The following is a 7677-nucleotide window of genomic DNA, read 5'->3' as shown; positions in this document are numbered from 1 at the left end:
TTCTGACTAAAAGTGTTGTAAACACATAGGTGTTGACTACTGCAGAACAGTAGGTTCCTACCCCTCTCTCAGCCCACTGGATTTATGGGGAGAAGACAGCAAGCAGCTGTCACACTGTGGAGATGTTTCTAGCAGATAAATACTACTGTGGAAGCAGCCAAAGCAAAATTCTTTCAAGTAATTCAGGTGACACATATTTGTTTTGAATGGGAGAAACAGGAAATGAGTCATCTAACCTATTCCAGATTTCCAACTTGAGATGGACCACCCTCTCAAAATGTATTTCTTATTATTAAGTCAGTTGAAATCCATGCTTTATGTCAGTAGTTGAGGTCTCACCTAAGGTTTTCTTAATGATGGTTCAACTGATCAAGAAGATGAAATATAAGTAATTTATCATTGAAAGAAGAATAAAGAAACTAACTGAGGGATGACTTGGATAGGCTTGAAGTGAAAGGCCAACAACATTATTGCACAACAGAAGAAAGTTCAATTTTGGGAATACATATCTAGGAATTAGCAGGAAAACCGTGTAGTTCTTTGTTTCCTGCTGCATGACAGCCAGATCAATGCTTGAAGGGATTACAGTATCCACCTTTGGATGGAATATAAATTTATATTTTAAGAAGTTGAGAATGGATTAATGGGCTCATTCAAATCAGATATTACATTCATAACAGTAGACTGGGAAAAAAACATGCATAGAAATAAAAGACTCTGGTGGGAAGAAGGTATGAATCAGCAGAGGTGATATAAAATGAAATAAATTTGAGCTAAAGATCTCTGTAATAGGTAAGAACTGCTATCTAATGCAGCAGAACAGAATTTTCAGCAGATAAATGTGCTGGACTGTTATGGGAGAGTTTTAATAACAGACATACAAAGAGTTCTGTGGAAAAGGCAACTTTCAAGAAGGATATAAGTGAAAAATAAAGAAAAATGAGAAATTATAAGGGATATGACAAAAATCAAACAGTTTATTTAACAAATTTTAACAATCAGAATCAATTGAATACCGTAACAGTACATATGATATAATTAAAATTGTATTCCATATAATTCCTTAAATATTTGATGTTTTCTGGCACCTGTAAAATATTAGCGACAACGTCAGATGTTTAAATTAAAGTTAGTTTAAGCTTATGAAGATTGTACCTTTTAAAAGATGCCTACAATTATTTTATATTTATAGGATGATATGGAGGAAAATCTATTTCAGAACCTTGCCTAAATTCAAATTAAAATGAAGTCAAGAGCTGTAGACTTAATATGAAATTATATATATATATTAGCATGCTGATTTAATTTTAATTGCTATTGCTAAACAAAAGGTTAATTATAGAGCAGGAGAATAATGTTGTGGAAAAGGACAGGGCAGCTCTGTAAACAGACCCATACTTAAATATTTCAAACAGGTAGATGAAATGTCAGAGTGGTACAGAAACTAAGGCACATCTTAAAGTCATGTTATTTGTGTTTTGTCTGGGAGTAATAAAAATCCATACCATAGCAGAATTCATCTATTATCAACAGAAGTAATATGTAGTAGACAACATTTTCATCTGAACCATTCTGGCCAGGTTCATGGGCAATGTTCTATGCTCTTTGCCTTCTAAATGCAATTGAATGGTCCTTTCTTTCCTCTGAATTCCCTCATCAATCCTGTATAATAACATCTGCCAATGCACTCTTCCATTTCAGCCATTCTCATATGAAGTCAGTGACACAAAAAACAGACTTCACTTCTTGACTTCTGAGTACTTGGCCATACGAATAATAGAATTACTTCACTGTTTCAGACAAAATGCTTGGGTTCTTTAGATATCAAGCACGAGAAGTAACAGATGTTTAGGGAGTTGTTTAAGGTATTTAATAGGAAATGCTAATTTAATCACAGGTTTTGCACTCTAATTTAGAATATCACCTTAATGAGTAGAATATGGAAAATGAATGAGCTTCTACTGCTTTATTTTCATTGTCCATGAAAATTCATAATGTTGGATTTTTTTCTACATCCAGTGAGCCAAAATCTGCTCTTAAGTATGTATGTATTCATGACATTTTTTTACAGCAATGGAAATTGTTCATCTTTATATTCAAGTTGATTTTGTCACATTGATTTTTCTTGACATTTTGTGTGAGCCTACAGAGAAAAAAAAGCAATAAATATAAACTTAAATGTGAGAAAACTTGTGGATGTATTGACAGGATGAAGTTTAGAGCTACTTGAAGTAATTTTCCATGTTAGCAATTATATTTGAGGGAGAGTGGTCTTTGAATGCTATTTTACTTGCTGCTTTCATTTTTGGGGAAATGGAAGCCATGGAAACCTACTTTTAAGGTGACTGGGAGAGAAGTTGTCTTAGAGCAAGCTACAACATTCTAGCAATAACTTTGTCATTACATGAATGGCTTCTAAGATGATTACAGAAAAGTATATATCCTTTTGAGAGTATCAGTAAGTTCAAATAAAGAAGACTAGGGTTTTTTTTTTTTTCTGGTTGTTGGCTTTGTTTTGGGGTTTTTGTGGTTTTTGGGGTATTTTTGGGGTGTTTTTTTGAATGGGGGTGCATCTGGCTCTCAGCGACTACAGAATGGAGGTTCCTGGCTGGCTGTCCCGCTTGGCCACAGGGCAGAAACGCTGCTGAGCCTAGTGCAGGTGGCGGTGATTGCTGCGGCGTGGGGAGCGCAGCAGGGCACAGAGCACGGGGAAACTGAGGCACAGGAATAGGGGAAGGACACTTGTCTGAATCTTCAAAGATTTAATCCCAAAATGGGGCAGAACAAGTGACAAATCTGAAACTGAAGGGACTACTTTTACAGGGTAGGGGGAACAGGGTAGAGGGAACACAACCTCTGAGCAGTAGGGGGGCATCAGGGGAGGGGTGCAGGGTAAGGGCTCCCTAATAGAAGCCAACACGGGAAGGAAGCAAACCTCATAACCCAAATCTGCTTTGAGGAAGGGATGAAAGACAGGGAACACTCCAAAACCAAAGGAGTGTGCTATGTTTGACAGACAGGGGTGAGACAAGGGAACAAGGGAGGCATACAGGTGGATTGACATGTGGATTGACATACATTTTGATGGGGAAAACTGTGGTAAACAATTCAGGATGGAACCATTAGGGAAGCCAGATGGGGTACATAGAATGAACCATTACAAACTTATAACAAAGAATATTAATACATACTACAGAAGAACAAACTGTAAAATAACAGACTACCACATGGTAAGGTTTGTGTGTTTTTTGTTTGGTTGGGTTTTTTTTAGATTTTTTAAAATAATAAATTACCCTAAAATATACACTTATAATACATAATATCTGTGAAATTTTTAATGAAAACAGTTACATAATCAAGTATTGATTGTGCTATATTTTCATTTTCCTTCAGAGATTTTACAGCAATGAGATGTTTTCTCCTTTCTGTAAAGGTTGAATACACAGACAGAAGGAATAGGTCAAGATATATGAGAGGGTTTCATTTTTTCTATGAGATTTCCCATTGTTTTCTTCTATTACTTTCACTTAGAATCATGCAATCAAGACTGGAAGAGACCTTTAAGACCAGGTCCACCCACCAGCCCCTAATTGACCAAATGATATCACCCAATGCCAGGTCCAGACATCTTTTGAACTCCTCCAGGGATAGTGACTCCACCAGCTCCCCAGGCAACCTCTTCCAATGCCTGACCACCACAAAAGTAACGATATTTTTTCAAATATCAAATCTGAATATCCCCTGTCTCAATTTAAGGCCATTTCCTTCAGTCCTCTCACTGCAGGCATGGTAGAAGAGACCAGCCTCCACCTGGCTATAACCTCCTGTCAGGTAGCTGTAGAAAGAAATAGAATCTCCCCTGATTACAATGGATTACTAGAAAAAGGATTTCTTCCTTTAATTTGAATAATTGGGGGAAAATTAAATTTTTCTACAGCAATGCTATCTAACTTCATCCTTGTTCTTACAGGATTACATATTCTGAAGCCTCACAAGGATGTGAGGCTTTCTAGTTATATACTTAAATCCCTCACCATTCATTATCTTGTGTTGATTTTGACAGTCTTATTTTAACCTGGTAATCTTATCACCACTTCACCATTTGTATTAAATATTGCTGAAGTCCAAATTTTGCAACTTAGATTTTAATTTTAAAAATAATTCTTTGCCAGTATTGAAAAGTTATTGCCTTAGTTCAGGCACTCTATTTGCCAGTATTGTATGGATATCCTGGTGACCTGAGACGTCTGTAATTAGTCTAGGCACCTATGTTTATGCAAATGGAACAAGCATGAAGGATTTCAAAGCAACTTCTGAGTGCAGATGCTCAGAGTGGGATTTGGCTCCAAATTAAGAAGATTATACACAAGCATTTATATTCAAATTATATGTCTAAGGTCTTGTAGTCATTGGAAGTCAAAGACTTAATTAACTTGCCCAAACACAGGCATCCAATACCCTATGATGGGCCTCAGGAGATATTCCTGACAGTTCCTTTGCCTTATATTCAGAACAGCCATGTCTTATGTTGGTGTTATTTTGCATCTGCCAGTGATATCTCTTTATCTTTTGCTACTCCGACTGTATGAACTGGCACTAAATGCCCACACGAATGGAAGTAAATAAAGCGCCTAATCAACATAGGGCATAAAATCTGAAGATGCATTTAGCTGACTATATAGGATGTCTACAACATATGTAATCTGGAATTTAAGTGAATTTACAAAGTCTGAAGGAATTACATTTACTACTATCAATAATTTTGCTATTGCATCTTACCTGGAAGAGTGTCTATCCTTCCTCCTGCTTATTAGTCATGACAAGTAATTTTTGACTTTTGTGAAAGTCAGTGTTGCTCGATTCAATGTAGTAATAACAGAAGGCAATACTTGGTTGGCATCTTTGCCTTTTAGTGTTTATATAAATGGATTTCCTAAGGGAAGAAGGAACTTGGATATGACTTGAGGCAATTTCACTGATTTCACTACCAGGAAGTGACCGATTTAGTGTAAGCCACCCTGCAGGGCTAACACAGTTTAGCAGAGATTTGTCATATCTGTGTATGCAGTGTTTGGTCCTGGGGCTTCTTTTAACCCTTCTGGCCTTAGGATACACTTCTTAATGTGTTGATGCTTTTTTATCTGTTAAAAGTGCTTGAAATAGTATGAGAGTATTTTTGGGTTATCAGAATTAAGTTGATATACTATTAAATTGATGGCATGTAATGAATTTGCAAAAGTGTGGCACAAGGGATACGTACGGACCTTTCAGGTTACAACATTCTGTAGAATGCTGGGAGGTGAAAGGATACAGATGCTGTAGTTTTGTTCCATATTCCTCCTCTTGAGATTCAACTTTGGAATATCTTGTCCTTTGTACTATGCTTTGTTCTCACCCAAGAGAGAACTATTTACTTCACCTAGGAAGTGAGGTTGGTGGTGAGTTAATCCTTGGCATGGAAAATTGTGGAAGGAGGATGCAAGGAATTAGAATTTTAAATTTCCCAGAAAGATTAAAAAAGCTTTTATGAAAGCTTTTTTTAATGATTGTTAAATATAGTTTATTTCCAGTTATGAGAATCATTATTCTAATTGCATATTTTTGTAAAAATTATTGAAAAGTAAATTTCTATGAAGGACAATGAAGTTTTTGTTCCTTCATGCAATTTAAAAGTAAATACAAGTATTATTTGGTTGCACCACCATCAATTCTCATGTGCAATTTTCATGTGAAAGTTATTGTGTTGACCAAATGTTAGCCAATCTAAATTCAGGCATTTAAATGATGGACCTAAGTTAACATTCTAGTAAAGCTCTCTGTTTTTCCTACACAATGTATTGGATTTTCATGGTGAGATTTTGGTAAAAGGGTGAGAAGATGCCAGAACTTTCTCCTATGTTTGATCATAGTGTTCATACAGAGCAAAAGGTCAGCAAAAGGTAAGAAAGCCTACGATAACAATAAAATTCTTCAAAATCTTTAAAATAAGAAAAGACAGTGAGAATATAGAGATGGCAAAGAACAGACATATTCTGATTAACACAGATCATGATATAGAGATTAATCAAATTTAATGCAATACAGCATTGGTGTATCAGGGAAAAAAACATTATGGATATGTAAAGGCTAGCTTAATATTTTAATTTTTTTTTTTTATATTTGTATTTACTAATCACTTCCAATCAGGAAATGATAACTCTGGAATGAAAAAAAAAAAATTGGTTAGTTACACTCCTGCTCAAAAATATTAGTGTATTTGTAGTTCCAAAGGAATGGAAAAAAAATTAGTGTCTTGAAACACATTTCTGGATAATTTAAAAAGAAATTGGGAAGAGAAGTGATATAAAATATATATAAAATATACATAAATATATATAAAATGTATATGCCTATACTCACCGGAAAATGAGAGCGATCATGTATGCAATAGAGGATAGTTCAGAATGACTTAGAAAAACATATGAAAAAAGGAGAATGAGAGCAGCTGTCTCAAGTTAAAAAACGGTGAAAGCACTAAAATCAGCTATATGTATGTGCTGATTAAGACACTAGAAAAGATGCCTTGGCAATACTGCCATATAATCAACCTGGAAAGCAGGAGATAAGGACTAATACTTATTTGCACTAAGCTTTTATAATGATTTCAAACTTGAAGAACATCTACGGCTGTTTTGGAAAGATGATAACAGTAAAATCAATCAGAAAGGGAATCTTACATTTTTTACTGACGAGGGTGTCTGATTTGATTGTTGTTTCTCTCATTCTGTACAAGAGAACAAAGATTAGAAAACGATCACATAAACTCCTGTGACATGGGGTGTAGCCCAACACTGTCTTTGTCAAAGTGATCTTTTGAACATGATTATATATAATATTTGAACTATTTAATACATCAAGAACATATCCTGCTGTATGCTTAAATAAATTCTTGTATACTTGAATACAGTGGCAGCACTGCGGGATATCCTGGTTCCCTATGACTCCTCCAGTAGTTTCATTTAGAGGTTCAGAGAGAAGCTGAAAGCATTATACTTACCTAATCCAATCTTCTAAAGAGGAGATTTAGTGTAGCAAGTTGCCTACAATTTCTAATATCCAGTCTAAGAATGGTGATCACATTTGCAAAGCAGAAGGTTGTATCTTGGATTGTGAACATTGTCAATAAATCCTTCAAAAAGATGTCTTGTTCAGGTGCTCTAAATAACAGATATGTGCAAATAGATATTGGAGAAAAAGCATTAGGAAGGAGTCATAAGCACTGCCTCTAGTTTTGGTGACTGTATTCTGGCTGCACATGTGAGGATGACTGAAAATACACCTAGATTCTGAAAAGAAGTATAAGAACTTCTAGACACTAGGCAGACTGTAAAACAATCTGCTTAATTTATCCAAATGAGGACGGAAAAGTAATTTTATGGCAAATGCTCATGAAGTACCTGAAGCCAACGAGCGAATCTAATGGCATTACATACTTGTTTTAATCAGCAAATATATATATATTAACCAGCTGAAGAAAGTACTGTAACTAAAATGGTCATAACTTTCTTCATTGACTGACCTGAGGAGTCAGCACCAGACATTCATAGCTGGTAAAATAGTACAATAATGTTCAGAAAATATTTCTTATTTCAAACTGATAAAAGAAGATCACAGACTAGTTTTTACTGAGTGCATTCT

General features: G+C 35.3%; 1 long non-coding RNA gene across 1 annotated transcript; it reads right to left on the bottom strand.

Annotated features, from left to right (window-relative positions):
* Positions 1-947: 947 nt before the first annotated feature.
* LOC140684454 (uncharacterized) lies at positions 948-7347 on the bottom strand. Its single transcript, XR_012056729.1, has 3 exons — positions 7037-7347; positions 6717-6763; positions 948-5419 (listed from the first exon to the last, which is right to left on the bottom strand). It is a non-coding gene; the product is annotated as an uncharacterized lncRNA (long non-coding RNA).
* Positions 7348-7677: the final 330 nt, after the last annotated feature.

This window comes from Taeniopygia guttata, chromosome 1 (assembly GCF_048771995.1).
Source record: "Taeniopygia guttata chromosome 1, bTaeGut7.mat, whole genome shotgun sequence".
NCBI lineage: Eukaryota > Metazoa > Chordata > Aves > Passeriformes > Estrildidae > Taeniopygia > Taeniopygia guttata.
Note: the sequence above shows the minus strand (reverse complement) of the source record. Positions and strands in the feature narration are given on the sequence as shown.